This window comes from Rhinatrema bivittatum, chromosome 7 (assembly GCF_901001135.1).
Source record: "Rhinatrema bivittatum chromosome 7, aRhiBiv1.1, whole genome shotgun sequence".
NCBI lineage: Eukaryota > Metazoa > Chordata > Amphibia > Gymnophiona > Rhinatrematidae > Rhinatrema > Rhinatrema bivittatum.
Window position 1 is genome coordinate 86245011 of NC_042621.1, and position 16312 is coordinate 86261322.

A 16312-nucleotide genomic window follows, 5' to 3' on the forward strand; every position below is an offset into this window, starting at 1 on the left:
GTCAATTGATGAGAAATCAAATTCTGCCTTTAAATCAAAAGTCCAACCTGAAGAACTTCAGATTTCAAGGATTAAGTTTAAGTCCATTTTCTAAATCCACCGACACCACCTTAGCTAAAACCAAAATATTAAAATGTTGTTCCTCCAAACTTCCATTCCTAACTGGATATAGTCACCGAAGATTGTCAGCAAAAAAGTAATCCTCTACTCCAAAAGATTTTAACAATTTACGTGAGGGGAGCATACAAACGTTAAAGAAACAGGGGGCAAGAATCAAACCCTGGGGAACCCCACTAGGGGAAAACAGGGTTAAGAGAAAAATGTATCTAAAGATACCACCTGGGCGTCTCCTCCATCTGAGGACACCGCCTCCTCTTCCCAGACTTTAGTGGATTTACTAAAATTGCTTCCTCAACCGTGCCAAATGCTGCAGTAAAACCAAGAAGAACTCTACAAGCACTTCCCCACACCTTTATCGAGGCGTCCACGTAAATCATCTAATAAGGAGATTGAAAGTGTCTCAGTACTAATATATTTGTAAAATCTCATTTATGATTATCTAAACAATTAGAGACTAGTGAGAACGCATTAAGCAGAGCAAGCACAACTTACTCTTAAGAGTTTACCAACAAAGTCAAGATGAGACGCTGACTGATAACTGTTCTTGTGAAAAAGATCCAAATTCTCCTTTTTTTAAGAGGGGTTTTTAATCATTTTTCATAAATTCATTGGGAAATGATCCAGCAACCAGGGATGCATTACAAAGCCTAGATAATCTATCCAGCAAGGGACCCTCTGCTTCTATAAGATACCCAGCTGGACAAACATCCTGAGCCATAGACGTAGGCTTCATTGATTTCAAAATTAATTTCAATGATGCTGGATTAACCAGCTCAAAATCATTCCATTGACTTATCTCTGCTGCATGATTTAAATGTTCCCTAGCTTCCTCCCTAATTGAAGAACCCCTTAGCCATCCTATTCAAAATACCACTAATTAAGCCCTGAGAGGGAGAATCCTAGGTTCCTTCCTAATCGGGAGACCTATGACAATCCCATTAGAAATACCCCCCCCCCCCCCCAAGAGAGGGAAAGTCATTCAAATTATTGGAGGGCCCAATCAATATTCCCCCATTCCCTGCGGCAGACTGCATCAACAGAACAGCTCCCTCCTTCAAATGAGAAATTTTCCCTTTAAAAAAAACTAGCAAAATCATTACACAATTCAACTGTAGCTTCAGAAGTAGTTGAAGCTTGCTTGAAAATAAAAAAAACAAACCAATTCCTTCGCCACCTCTAATTTCTTAGAAACACAAGTCTTCTTTGCTTCTCTAGTAGCTTTGAAATACAACTTGACCAAAGCTGTTAAATCCTGTCAGCTGGCATTTGATCTCCTAATGTACAAAAACATCATGAGACCCTTTTAAACTCCTCTCTTCCTATTTAAAGGAAACATTGATGGAGCCACAAAATCAGCCCCCATATGTGGTCATGGCTCGCAGTACCACTTATCATTCTCAGAGCTTACAGCTGAGAGCCCTGGGAAACACAGTCTATGCCACTTAACCTATGACCTTGACACTTACCCTGTCTCCAGTTGCTTTAGATCTCCCAGCCCCCAAGTATTGCATTTTTACTCCTACTACTTCTCATTTCTGTAGCACTGCTAGATGTTTGCAGCACTAAACAAATACACATTTAGAGACAGTCCCTGCCTCATAGAACTTACAATCTAATCTAGACAAATAGGAAACTTTGGGAATCTTGTTTCTTAAGAAAATGGTTAAAGCCAGCAAGTTTATGGCCAGGAGAACCATGGATTAAGATTTAAAAGCCTCCTCAAAAAGATGAAATGGAAGGTATCTAACTGCTGCTTTGTTTCCACTCCTGATGTGACTGCAGAGCCTTCTCACTTTGGGATGCAGGCTCTGTGTTCAGTGTTTCCATCCTTCTCCTCACTCACTGCCACTCAATCAGAGTTGAGTCCTCCCTTCCCCAGGAAGATTGGCCACTGTTAGTGTCCCACAGTCTAACTCCAGACCACTGAATGCTACAGTATGAAACTCAGACAGGGAAGGAGCAAGCACGCTGGTGCTTTTAAGTGCCTGCATTGCTCTCCCCATTGACATGTCAGAGCAATGTGTCAAGCCAGCATGGCAGCAGGACGATCAAAATTACAGTCCCTGCCCCAGCCTGCTCAACTGTAACATGAAGTCAAGAGGAAGAACTTCAGCCCTAATCGGCCGATCCATGTGAAAACACCGCTCAGCCATGGTTCAGAGCTAGGAAACACTAACCAAGCACCATAAACAGGTCTGATCAGCAGGATTTTCCAATGAATATTCATTAGGTATACTCTAGTTGCATATTGTTGGTCTATCCAGGTTGATTTCTCTATCTAGGTCAGTGGTCCCCAACCCTGTCCTGGGGGCCCACCAGCCAGTCGGGTTTTCAGGATATCCACCATGAATATGCACAATGAATATGCAAATTTTCTCTCATGCATATTCATGGTGGATATCCTGAAAACCCGACTGGCTGGTGGGCCCCCAGGACAGGGTTGGGGACCACTGATCTAGGTCACCCTGAAGATCAAACCTGTTTGTTGCCCTGAAAAGACCAAACTGCCTAACCCTGAAGCTAAAAGTTTGACTTTAGTTTTACTCAAGTTGCCATGTCATATTGCTGAAAGTCCAGCGATCGTGTCAGAGATGTATGAATAAAGGAGCAAAAAGGCAGTGACCTCTCCACTCATGTCTGCTTTATTTTACACTTTCCTTGTGCTAGGAAAAGAGAGTGGGCATTAAACCCAAACCTCTCCCTCCTACTCTCAGCAGATATCTCCTGTGTGAGTTGTTGCAGCACGATGGGACGCTGGTGACTCTTCAACCTCTGTGGTGGCACTGCAGCCGGGCAGACCTTCATGAGAAGGAGTGAATCCATTCCTCTGCACCGCTGGAGCCTGCTAAGGTAGAGGAGAGGCAAGACTGCTATCATTTATTGCACCAGGAAATAGCTAAACATGGCCAATCTTATCTAGCATATGTTGGCCTATGAGCTGGAGTATTGGTGGTTCAGTGGTAGCATTGTTGCCTGCCATGAAGGCAACTTGGGTTTGATTTCCCAGCCAATGCAAGAGCAATGTTTTATATCAAAATGATAGGATGGATCAAATTGGTGGGGGGTGGCACTATATGATAAAGAGAGCATTGACTTACACAGGATAAAAGTTCTGCAGGAAACAAAATGCAATGTTGAATCTTAATGGATAGAAATTTCAGGTGAAAAAGGGAATAAAATAGTAATGGGGGTATAATACCATCCACTTGACCAGAATAAACTAACGGACAATGAAATGCTAAAAGAAATTAGGGAAGCTAACACAATCAGCAGCACAGTAATAATGGGTGATTTCAATTTCCCCAGTAATGACTGGGTGAATGTCACATCAGGACATGCTAGAGAGGTAAAGTTCCTGGATGAAATAAATGACTGCTTCATGGAGCAGCTGGTACAAGAGTCAACAAGAGAGGAAAGTATTTTAGACCTGGTCCTTAGTGGAACACAGGATTTAGTGCAAGAGGTAACAGTGTGATCACAACATTATCAAATTTGACTTACTACCTGGAGGGAGCGCAAAAAAGAAATCTATTGCAACAGCATGTTAGCAACGGGGGCGCTACGGAGCGGTGTTTTAGTGTGCTCTTGGGCCTCAGCCTGAGCCCAGACGGATCCAGGACCGGACCGAGGGTTGACGGCGTGTTCCACCATGGTTGATGGTCTGACCCTCTGCCAGGCCGGCAAGCTCCCATGGCCAACAACATGATGATTCCCGCGTGGGAAGGCCGACGGCGGCGTCCTGCCGCGTCGGCTGAAGAAAGGCAGCATGGTGAGTGAGCCTGCTCGCGGGGAGACCCGCGGGCAGCGCGTTCATAACACAGCATTTAACTTTCAAAAAGGTGACTATGAAAATGAGGAAAATGGTTAGGAAAAAACTGAAAAGGGTGAGTGCAAAGATTAAGAGTTTAGTTTAGGCATGGATGTTGTTTAAAAATACCATCTTGGAAGCCAGGAACAGATGCATTCCATGCATTAGAAAAGGTGGAAAGAAGGCAAAACAACTACCAGCATGGATGAAAGGTGAGGTGAGAGAGGCTTTAATATCTAAAAGAACATCTTTCAAGAAATGGAAAAGGGATCCGAAAGAAGAAAACAGGAAACAGCATAAGCACTGGCAATTCAGATGCAAAGCACTGATAAGGAGTGCAAAGAGAGAATTTGAAAAGAAGCTTGCGGTGGAAGCAAAAACTCATAATAAAAACATATTCAGGTACATTTGAGGTAAAAAGCCTGAGAGGGAGTCAGGTGAACCATTAGATCATGAAGGGGTAAAAGGAGCACTTAGGGATGACAAAGCCATAGCGGAGAGACTAAATTAATTCTTTGCTTCAGTATTCACTGAGGAAGATGTAAGAGATATATCCATAAAACCAAAGACAATGGCTGGTCTGCCTCTCCCCTAGGGGAGAGGCAGACCAGCCAAAACTGGCAACAGATGAGTATTGCGGTTCCTCTCGTATCTTTTAGATACCTTTATGCTATGAACAGCGGTGATTCAATGCCCAGTAGCGATTATTTTGCTTGACATTTGATGAAAAATTGCAAAAATTCAAATCGTTTACTTGCCTGACATTTTAAGTAAAAAGTAAAAATTGCAAAAATTCAAATCGTTTATAATTAAAGCAAGGTGGCCCTATACCGATTTAGGAGTCTGTATGTCTTTGACAGACCCTGTGAGTGAGGGGCCTACACATATTTGGCGAGATAAATTTCTATAAATTAATTACCAGTGTAACAATTGTCTTTGGTTTTGTGGGTTCACACATATGGTACGCTGGAATACAGTGAGTGAAAGGGTAGAGATTTGTGAGAGATATATCCATGCCAGAAATGGTATTCAAAGGTGATGATCCAGCAGAACTGAAACAAATCTCAATGAACCTGCAAAATATACTAAGACAAATTGACAAACTAAAGAGTAGCAAATCACCCGGACCAGATGATATATATCCATCCCAGAGTACTGAGAACTGAGAAATTGCAGGCTTGCTAATGGAAATTTGTATGATTTCTATGGTACCTGAAGTCTGCAGGGTTGCCAATGTTATGCCAATTTTTAAAAGAAGATCAAGGAGTGATCCAAGAAACCTCAGAGCACTGAGTCTGACGTCTGTGCCAGGCAAAATGGTAGAAATTATCATAAAGAACAAAATTGCTGAACATATAGATAAGCATAGTTTAATGGGACAAAGCCAACATGGATTTAGCCAAGAGAAGTCTTACCTCACCAATCTGCTACATTTTTTTGAGGACGTAAATAAATGTGGATAAAGGTGAACCAGTTGCTATAGTGTATCTGGATTTGCAGAAAGCATTTGACATAGTCCCTCATGAGAGACTTCTAGGAAATTAGAAAGTCATGGGATAGGGGGCAGTGTCCTATTGTGGATTGCTACCTGGTTAAAGGATAGAAAACAGAGAGTATGGCTAAATGGTAAATTTTTCCAATGGAGAAAGGTGAATAGTGGAAAGTCCCAGAAATCTATACTGGGACTGATGCTTTTTAATAAATTAATAAATGACCAGGCGATGGGAACAACAAGTAAGGTGATCAAATTTGCCAATGACACAAAATTATTCAAAGTTGTCAAATCACAAGAGGATTGTGAGAAATTGCAAGAGGACATTGCAAAACTGGGAGCCTGGGCATGCAAATGACAGATGGAATTTAATGTAGACAACTGCACAGTGATGCACTTAGGGAAAAGTAACCCAAATTACAGCTACACAATGCAGGGTTCCACATTAGGAGTCACCACTCAGGAAAAGGATCTAGGTGTCATCGTTGAAAATACATTGAAATCCTCTGCTCTGTGCAGCAGCAGCCAAGAAAGCAAATAGAAATGCTGGGGATTATTAGGAAAGGAATGGAGAATAAAACAGAGAATATCATAATGCATCTGTATCGCTCCATGGTGCGACCTCATCTTGAGTATTGTGTGCAGTTCTGTTCACTACATCACAAGAAAGATATAGCAGAGTTAGAAAAGGTACAGAGAAGGGCAAACAAGATGATAAAGGGGATGGAACAAATGCCCTATGAAGAAAGGCTAAAGAGGTTAGGACTCTTCAGCTTGGAGAAGAGACAGCTGAGAGGAGATATGATAGAGGTCTACAAAATAATGAAAGGAATGAAAGGAGTAAATGTTAATCAGTTGTTTACTCTTTCAAAAAGTACAAAGACCAGGGGACACACAATGAAGTTACTAAGTAATACACTTAAAACTACTAAGAGAAAATTTTTTTACTCAATGCATAATGAAGTTCTGGAATTAGTTGCCAGAGGATGTGGTGAAAGCTGTTAGTGTAGCTGCATTTAAAAAAGGTTTGGACAAGTTCCTGGAGGAAAAGTCCATAAACCATTATTAAGGTGGAGTTGCTTATGCTTGGGCTAAGCAGCTTGGACTCTCTCTACCCCTTGGGATCCTGCCAGGAACTTGTGACCTGGCTTGGCCACTGTTGGAAACAGGATGCTGGGCTTGATGGATCACTTGGTCTGACCCAGCATGGCAAGTTCTTATAGTTTCAATAAAAGATTTTCTTTTGGCTTTGTTGCTAAGTCTGCTGAGGCTGCAGGTTCAAATCCCACGGACTCTGTATAGGCCGAGTCTTGGAGGTGCTGCAGGTGATAGTCCTGTGAGATTGATTTTCTCATTCTCCTCTGGAACTAGCTCGGCTGTTTCTGAGCTCCTACGCCAATGGATGAAACACCGGGTGGTTCCCCGTGACTTTGTTCCCTAGGTGACCCGTAGCAGGGATCCTAGATCAGCAGTTTTTGGGCTGATTTCCAGGGTAAAGCAGGCTTCTACGGCACAAGTCTTTGGGCTGTTTTCCCTAGCTGAGTGGGAACCTCAGAAAAAGAAAAATAGTCTCTTATCAGGTCCCCAGAGGCAGGCAGAGCTCCGGAGTCTCAATGCGTGGATGAAACGATGGTGCAGGGAAGAGGGATTCAGCTTTGTAAGGGAACCTTTTGGGAAAGGGGGAGACTTTTCTGAAAGGATGGGCTCCACCTTAACCAGGGTGGAACCAAGCTGCTGGCACTAACTTTTAAAAAGGAGATAGAGCAGCTTTTAAACTAGAACAAGGGGGAAAGCCGACAGTCATTCAGCAGTGCATGGTTCGGAGAAATGTATCCTTGAAGGACACTAATGAAACAGGAGAGTTAGGGCATCCAACGGAGAGGTTTCTATTAAAAGCAAAAGTAATCCATGTGCCTATAAACAAAGAATCACCGAAGCTAATGATTTCCAAATTATCCGTCTCAACTGAAAAGCTGGGTGTTAATACAAACAAAAAACACACTTTGAAATGTTTGTATGCTAATGCCAGAAGTCTAAGAAGTAAGATGGGAGAGTTAGAGTGTATAGGAGTAAATGATGAGATTGACATAATTGGCATCATAGAGACATGGAGGAAGGAGGATAACCAATGGGACAGTGCTATATCAGGGTACAAATTATATCGCAATGACAGAGAGGAGCATCTGGGAGGCAGGGTGGGGCTTTATGTCCGGGATGGCATAAGAGTCCAACAGGATAAAGATCCTGCATGAGACTGAATGCTCAGTATAATCTTTATGGGTAGAAATCCCTTGTGTGTCGGGGAAGACTATAGTGATAGGAGTATACTACCGTCCACTTGGTCAAGATGGTGAGACAGACAATGAAATGCTAAGAGAAATTAGGGAAGCTAACCAAATTGGTAGTGCAGTAATAATGGGAGATTTCAATTACCCCAATACTGACTGGGTAAATGTAACATCAAGACATGCTAGAGAGATAAAGTTCCTGGATGGAATCAATGACAGCTTTATGGAGCAATTGGTTAAGGAATCGATAAGAAAGGGAGTTATTTTAGATCTAATTCTTAGTGGAGCACAGGATTTGGTGAGAGAGGTAACAGTGGTAAGCCCGCTTGGCAATAGTGATCATAACATTATCACTATTGTGATAGTGACTAGAAGGGGGACAATAAGTAAATCCATGGCTCTAGCACTAAACTTTCTAATGAGAAACTTTGATAAAATGAGAAAAATATTTAGAAAAAAATTGAAAGATGCAGCTACAAAGGTAAAGAATGTACAACAAACATGGACATAGTTTAAAAATACCATTTTAGAAGCACAGACCAGATGTATTCCACACATTAAGAAAGGTTGAAAGAAGGCCAAATGATTGCCGGCATATGTTACGCTTGTCAGTCCATGCAGCAAGGTCGAAGTGACCCACAGCAGGACGCTGGCCCCATTCTGCCTTCCACGCCGTGACCTCACTGGGCCTCACTAGGCACGTGCGTGCCCAATTTCATGCCATGTAAAGGCCCAGTGACAGGAATGGCTAGAGGGCATCACCTGATTATGTCATTGTCCAGGCCATATTTAAAGCTTCTCCAGATGCCCCTCCATTGCCTCGGCAATAGGTTGACTCCACATGGAGAAGTGCTTTGCCTCTGCGTTCCTGGTTCCTGCTCCTCGCTTCCTGTTTCCTGGTTTCCACTGTGTGTCGTTCCTGTGTCCTGTGTGCTGTGGCAGTCATAAAAGCAAACAGAATGTTAAGAATCATTAAGAAGGGAATGGCAAAAAAAACAGAATATCATAATGCCTCTGTATCGTTCAATGGTGAGACTGCACCTTGAATTCTGTGTGCAATTCTGGTTGCCGCATCTCAAAAAAGATATAGCTGCACTGGAGAAAGTACAGAGAAGTGTGGCCAAAATGATAAAGGGGATGGAGCAGCTGCCCTATGAGGAAAGGCTAAAGAGGTTAGGGCTGTTCAGCTTGGAGAAGAGATGGCTGAGGGGGGATATGATAGAGCTGGATAAGATCATGAGAGGTCTTGAAAAGGTAAATGTGAATCGGTTATATACCCTTTTGGATAATACAAGGACTACGGGGCACTCCATAAAGTTAGCAAGTAGCACATTTAAAACAAATCAGAGAAAATATTTTTTTTTACTCAACACACAATTAAGCTCTGGAATTCATTGCCAGAAAATTGGTTAAGGCAGCTTAGTGAGGCTGGGTTTGAAAAAGGTTTGGATAAATTTCTGGAGGAGAAATCCATAAACTGGTATTAATCAATAGGGAATAGCCACTGCTTGTTGCTGGCATCAGTAGCATAGGATCTGTTTAATGTTTGGGTACTTGCCAGGTACTTGTAACTTGGCTGGCCGCTGTTGGAAACAGGATACTGGGCTTGATGGGCCCTTGGTCTGACCCAGTATGGCATATCTTATGTTCTTACGTTCTTTTGTTGGTTTGTTGGTATTAAGCATTTCTTTCAGCCCACAACAATAGAGTCACTTGGAGAGGAGGTGCCAGACAGGAAGAGGAAATGGCTGGGACTGAGTGGAGGTCCTGCCCCTCCATGACAGAAAAACTCACCAGCCTGGAAGATTTTTTTTTAGGAGGGTGGGTGGGCAGGGTTTAGGGTTTACTTTATATTGAACGTTTTTCTTTGCAGAAAGAATTCACAGACAAAAGAGAGTGCAGTAAATGACATTATTACATGGCTCTTATATCACTCCCAGTGCAGAATCCAGGGCATCTCAATTTAAGTTATTAGATACAAGGAAGTAGAGCAAAAGCAGGTAATACTGTAAAACATAATATTAAAGTTGCTCCAAGCTATCCAACAATCCCTACACCTCCAGATGTTCTTATTCTTCCATCTTCTTAAAATGTATCACTCTTATGCTCTCCATTGCTTGCCTCGCTAAACACTGATCGTGCCGTATAGCATTTCCTGGTCTTTTGGATGTCATATCTTTAAGTAATTTGCATCTTTTTCTCTTTCTCTTTCTGGAGGGATTCTATAGAAGGTCTTCAGTGGTCTGATTAATTTTATTCCAATAGGACAGGTCCAAACAATATGCTTCTGTGACCCCTCACCTTGCCAGAGTCTCTGGAGTAACTCGCTCATCTCTTCAGCTCTTATTTATTTATTTAAGTTTATTTCTTGCCGAATCTGTATAGTGCCCTCAATAAGTCACATCACACCATTAAATAATTATGGCATAAAACATACACACTAAAACAGAACAACAGAACTGTGATTTACTCATTCATCCCCCAGCTTGTCTTACCTGTAGTATCTCTCTTTCATCTCCAGCTTTCTTAGGTTTCACCAAACCAGAACTAAAAGGCCAGGGATTAACCTGCTTTCTAGATGGCCAAGGGGATTTTTTTCAAAGTTGTGTGATCTCTGAAATATATGCAAAATAGTGAAAATATCTTAATGCTTCTAATAGGTAAACCCACAGACAGAGACTTGCATTAAATAAGCAAAATAGCTTTTTTTCCCAAGTACACCTAAATAAGAAGAATGTGATCAATTAAATCTCAGAACACTCTCTCCCTATGTTAGATTCAGATTCTGATATCTTTATTTTAAATTTAAGAATACTTTATGTAAGTACAATAAGGCAGTAAACATAAAATAAAACAATTCTATGTAAAAGGAAAAACACAGTCATTAGATTAGTAAAAGGTGTGTGGAAGTGGTAAAAGCAGATGTCTTGGAGTTTAAGGAGATGCAACCTGGACTGAATTAGGAATAATATAGGTAAGTGCTAATATATTTCAAAGCCCAAATAGGCCATTTCTCTACTCATACATATAAACCCCTAGGCCCTTTCAGACATTAACTCCACTCTGCAATAACAACTTACCTTCCCCATCGCCCATGTGAGTACATAAGAAGAACCGCGGTAATTAAGCACGAAGGGGTTTTTTTTTAAAGATATTCCAGAATGCGATCGATTAAATCTCAGAACATAGATGGTCACTCTCCCTCCCCCTCTGTCAGATTCAGATCCTGGTAACTTTATTGGCCTGACAACTTTACATATATTACCAAAGTCCCATACAGAATGGGTAAAATAGAAGTCTAAGGAAAGAAGGGGAACATTACAAAATGCTAGCAAGTCAAGTAAAGGTACAGGTTAGGGAAAGCCCAGCAGCAGCAGGTTTCATTTCTGGCCTGGTGGCGGGAGAGCACGGATCCACCGGCGCTCGCTCCTCATCGCGCCTTCCTTTGTGACGTTCTCTGTCCCTCGTTCTCTCCCCATCTCTTCTCTCTTCTCTCTCTCTGCCCCTTCCCGCCTTTTCATTTTCGCGGCTTACAGAAAAGTTCCCTTGAAGAGGAGGTAAGGATCCCGCGGGAGCGGGAGACGCGAGCGTTTGATTGGGACATGATGAATGGCAAAGTGACTGAAAGCTGGCTGGTAAACTCCAGATTTTGAACGGCATTTTAAAAGCCCGTGAGCAGATGAGTAAGGTCTGGGCAGCAGCGTGGCAGCCTCTGTTTATTCTATCTTAAATGCCAGTTTGTCAAGCTGGATTAATATTGATGGGAGACCGGGACGGAGAAGCAATGAGTACCAAAGCTGCCCCTTATCTGCACAGAGCAGGCAGCGGCGGCCCTTATCAGCCCCAGGCAGCGCCGCTGCTCTCAGAGTAATCAGCCCCTTTCCTTCCTCGCTCCAGCAGAGGACACATCACATACCGGATAGTTCCATTTTTTTATCTCTTTTATTTACTTCTTTTTAATGCCTTTCAGTGCATATTTTATTTTCATCGGGACATAATCATTCTGAGTTTCCAGATTAGCTCTCCCTCTCCAGCTCTGGAAAGGACAGGCAGAAGTAAGGAAGCTTCCCAAGGGTTCTGCTGACATGAAAGAGCGGCATCACGGCTTTGTGACATCACTCCATGTGCCACAGCGCCATCACATCACCCCGTACGTCACAGGGCTGTTGCATCACTCCAAGTACCATTGTGACATCACTCCATGTACCACAGCGCCATCACATCACCCCCTACGTCACAGGGCTGTTGCATCACTCCAAGTACCATTGTGACATCACTCCATGTACCACAGCGCCATCACATCACCCCCTACGTCACAGGGCTGTTGCATCACTCCAAGTACCATTGTGACATCACTCCATGTACCACAGCGCCATCACATCACCCCCTACGTCACAGGGCTGTTGCATCACTCCAAGTACCATTGTGGCATCACTCCATGTACCACAGCGCCATCACATCACCCCCTACGTCACAGGGCTGTTGCATCACTCCAAGTACCATTGTGACATCACTCCATGTACCACAGCGCCATCACATCACCCCCTACGTCACAGGGCTGTTGCATCACTCCAAGTACCATTGTGACATCACCCCATGTACTTTGTGGCATCACTCCATGCAGCACAGCATTGTGACATCACCTGTGCACCATCGTATGGCATCATCCCATATACCATGGGGCTGTTGCATCACTTCATGCATTGTGCCATCAGCCATGCACCACAGTGCCATTTCATCCCACCATTCACTACAGAGCTGTCATATCATTCCGTGCACCAGGGCATTGTGGCATCACCCATGCACCTCAGAGCTGTTGTATCAATCCTTGAACTGCAGCCCTAGCACAGCACCCCATGCACCAGGCAATGGTGACATCACCCAACGCATTGCAGAGCTGTCACATCACCCAGGTGCCATTCCCTGTACCGCATAATAGTCACCATGAACCACAATGCTTGCCCCCCCCTTCATCTGCACTCTTTCCCACTCTCTCACTTTCTCCTTTTTCTTTCTGTCTTTGTGTACTTATTGGTAGGTGTGCATTTCTGTGTAGCGGAATATGTGACATACGCTATCGTCCAGGGTCACAGGCGGGCATATCAGTGTATATGCATGTTTCTGTGAGTGTATACAGCAGTGGATCTGCTTGTCTGAGTGTGAGTGTGTGCGAGTGTCCCTGCTCCAGTTTCTGACATGGAGTGGAGCAGCCATGGTTATAACCCTAACGTCAGTGAGCGTCTTGGGTAGGATGTGGAAGGCTGTGATTGGAGCAGCATTAGAAGGTGAGGTAAAAGCCGTGAGGCTGGCAGGGGAGACAGTGCTGGTGTTTGTTTAAGGAATGGGAATTTCCATCCAAAGTGGTAGAAAACCAGAGGAAGATTCTCAGCTGGGTAGACTGAATGGGCCAACTGGTCTTTATCTGTTTTCATTTCTTCTGGTGCTGTGCTGTATGGGTGTGTGCTGTGCTGCTGTATGTTTGTGTATCAGTGCATGTGATTGAATGTGTCTGTGTGCGTGTGTGTTATTGTATGTACAAGCATGATCCAGCAATGCAGTATGACCTGGATCAAAAGGGCAAGAGGACAAACATGCCCTGAGACAAAACCTGAAGCATGTATTGCGTGAGACAGAAGGAGAGACACATTGCTGGAATCCTGGTTGGGGGCGGGGAGGAGCTGCCTCGGGATATTAAACTTGCAGGAATGAGAAATAACCCGCACACTGCAGCCAGACCGAATGATCCAGATCAGAATTCAGATCACAGATATGGAGCCATCCTGATTTCTCTACGCTGTTCTTGCAGTCTCTGGTATCGCAACAATATAAGAACACTCCAGCTAGGGCTTACCATGTGTTTTGTTAACGTCATCATTTTCATCTGTGTGGAAAAACGTTCAGGATTTTTTTCCCCCATTTAATTATGCTGGAGATGTCTAAATTGTGATCCTTCTGCTTTCTTACAGGAGCTTAAGGTACTGTCGAACCCTGGCAGGTTTCCTGTTGGCTGTGCTTTCCATGTCAAGCCAGCAAAGCTTGAACTCCTGCCTAATCACACGCTGAAATTCATCCCACACACTCAGTTCAGATGGGAAAGTCAGAGCTGCAGTTTCAAAGACGAAGCCGCTCTGAACGTCTGTGACTTCATCTGTAGAGGGAACTGCCCATTCCTAATGGATCAGGCCCGGTGTGACTGGGCGTGCATACTGTGCATTTGCACGTAGCGACATACCTGGGGGGGGCAGCGGGCCAGTGGCAACAGTTGAGGCCATGGGGCCAGCGGTAGCTGAAGAATGAGGCGCTGGCCGCTGGGGAAGCTTAACCTGCCGGTGGCTGAAGAAAGAGCCGCCGGCCGCCAGCGGAATTCAAGTGGCTGGTGGCTGAAGAAGAAGAGAGGCTGCCGGCAGCTGAAGGAGAGGCCGGTGGTTTTGTGTACGCAGATATGCCCGCGCACAACTTCCGCTCCCCCCCCCCCCAAACAGGAAGGCCATTGGGCTGTGGTGGAGCTCATCTCACCACGGCCCAATGACAATAGGAGGCCCTGTATGTATATATGTGAGCTTGTATGTGTGTGTCTGTGAGAGCCTGTGTGTATGTGTCTGTGTGTGTGAGAGCATGTGTGTATGTGTCTGTGTGTGTGAGAGCATGTGTGTATGTGTTTGTGTGAGACCCTCTGTGTGCATGTATCTGTTTGACAGCCTATGTGTCTGTATGAGCACATATGTGTGTGTGTCTGTCTGTGTGACAGCCTATGTGACTAAGTGAACACATATGTGAGTGTGAGAGCCTATGTGTATGTTTGTGTGTGTCTGTGTGAGAGCCTGTGTGCCTGTGAATGTGTCTGTGAGAGCCTGTGTGCTCTCACAGACACATTCACACACACACACACAAACATACTGTATCTGTGAGGGAGAAGGAGCCTGTGTATGTTAGAGAGAGAGAGTGTGTGTGAGAGAATGAATGTATTATTGTGCGGGTGTGTGAGAGGGAAGATAAAATTTGTACGGCCCTACCTCCCCCAATCCACGATGATCTCAGGGTGACTGGAAATGAAAAGATCCCAAGTATGGAGAGCAGGAGATTTTTAATCCTTATTAGTTTTAATTATTGGGTGTAATTTGATGTTTCTGCTCTTTTGAAATATTTAGTTTTTTTTTGGGGGGGGGGAATAAAACATTTTCTAATTATTGCATTTTTTATTCATCAGATGTTTTGAAACATTTTATTGGTGTTTGGGAAATTTTGTATATTGTATTCATTAACTGGTTTGAAATATTTTTTCTTTTTATGAATATGATTTTACTATTATGATTGATGTTTTATATTTCTTGATTTTATTATTTAATGTTTTTATGAAGAATGGAAATGTTTCTGTTTTTCCATTGTTGCTCTGCATGTAGAGGCTGGCTTGTTGTGGGTTCCAGTTCAGTTCTTCTCAGCACGTTTCTCTTTATACTTTCTGATCTCTTTATTCTGTATTTGGTGAGGGTCTCTCTGTGTTCTGCATATGTGACAGAGGAGAGAGAGTGGGGACATGTCAATTTTTTTTAAATATAGATTGCAGGAGGGAGCTGGGCTTTATTTGATGGGTCGGGACAGAGACTGATTGAGGCCTAACAACGGCCCTGTGGATGACAGGCACCATTTCTCTGCATGTGCCTTTCTGATCAGCTGAAGGATCTGCCAGGCTTCATAACGAGGAACAGTTCTGTAAGAATTCCAGTTCTAACATGTCTGTTCTTAATTACTGTTTAAAAGAGGTACATCAGCAGCAACATTTTACAAATATTTTCTTGTATTAAGTTACATTGCCTACTGTGGTTGGTGCTACGATCTTTCCATCATCTCTCTCCATGCTCTGGTTGCAAGACGGCCCTACTCACCTTTTCCCCTCCTCCATACTCCCCTTCTGGCACCCAATCTCCTGCATACCCCACCACCTTTACATCTCCTCCCTCTCCTGCTCTCCTCTACTCATCCTCCCAGCACTCTGACCTTTCCTCTCATTCTCCCTGTACTGGCTCTAGGCCTTCCTCAGTCCCTGGCCTTCCAGATTCCTGTACCCACTCCTCTTGGCCACTAGCCCACTCCACACTCTAAGCACTCTCACCCGCCTTCAGAGCTGCCAAGTTAGCCCTTGCCAAGCCTTGAAGGAGATTTCCTGGATGTCTGACAACCCCATCCTGATGCATCATGGGACCTGCAGCACTGATTGCAATGGGTAGAATCAGGGACTACAAATCCCAGGCTGCTTTGGGAAGGAAGTTGAAAACCAGGACTGGCCAAAATGTTTCCTTCCTGGAATGGATCCACTTGTCAACCTGCTCCTTGCACACCCACTGGCACTAGCATTACCCAGCCATGCATACATTGCATTCCTGCACCACTCACACATACCCTCTCCTGCTGTCCAAAGACCGGGATAAACAGACACCTACACAGGACACTCCAGAAGAAACTATTAAGGGTACGACAAAGGAGCACAGGCACCAAACACCGACTTGCATTTCCCACAAACCTTTTAAGCCAATCCTGCTCTCCTTGGACTATTTCCTGCCAGGGCCGGATTTAAGAGTTTGATGCCCATAGGCAGTGTTGGACCGT

The 16312-nt window shown here is 43.9% G+C and overlaps 1 long non-coding RNA gene across 2 annotated transcripts; it reads right to left on the reverse strand.

Moving 5' to 3' along the window:
• Positions 1-2693: 2693 nt before the first annotated feature.
• LOC115095221 lies at positions 2694-11435 on the reverse strand. Of its 2 annotated transcripts, XR_003857724.1 has the most exons (4): positions 10789-11435; positions 10204-10322; positions 8471-8641; positions 2694-2962 (listed from the first exon to the last, which is right to left on the reverse strand). It is a non-coding gene; the product is annotated as an uncharacterized LOC115095221 (long non-coding RNA). The 2 variants fall into 2 exon arrangements; XR_003857723.1 differs by lacking the exon at positions 2694-2962 and having other exon boundaries at positions 8237-8641; positions 10789-11432.
• Positions 11436-16312: the final 4877 nt, after the last annotated feature.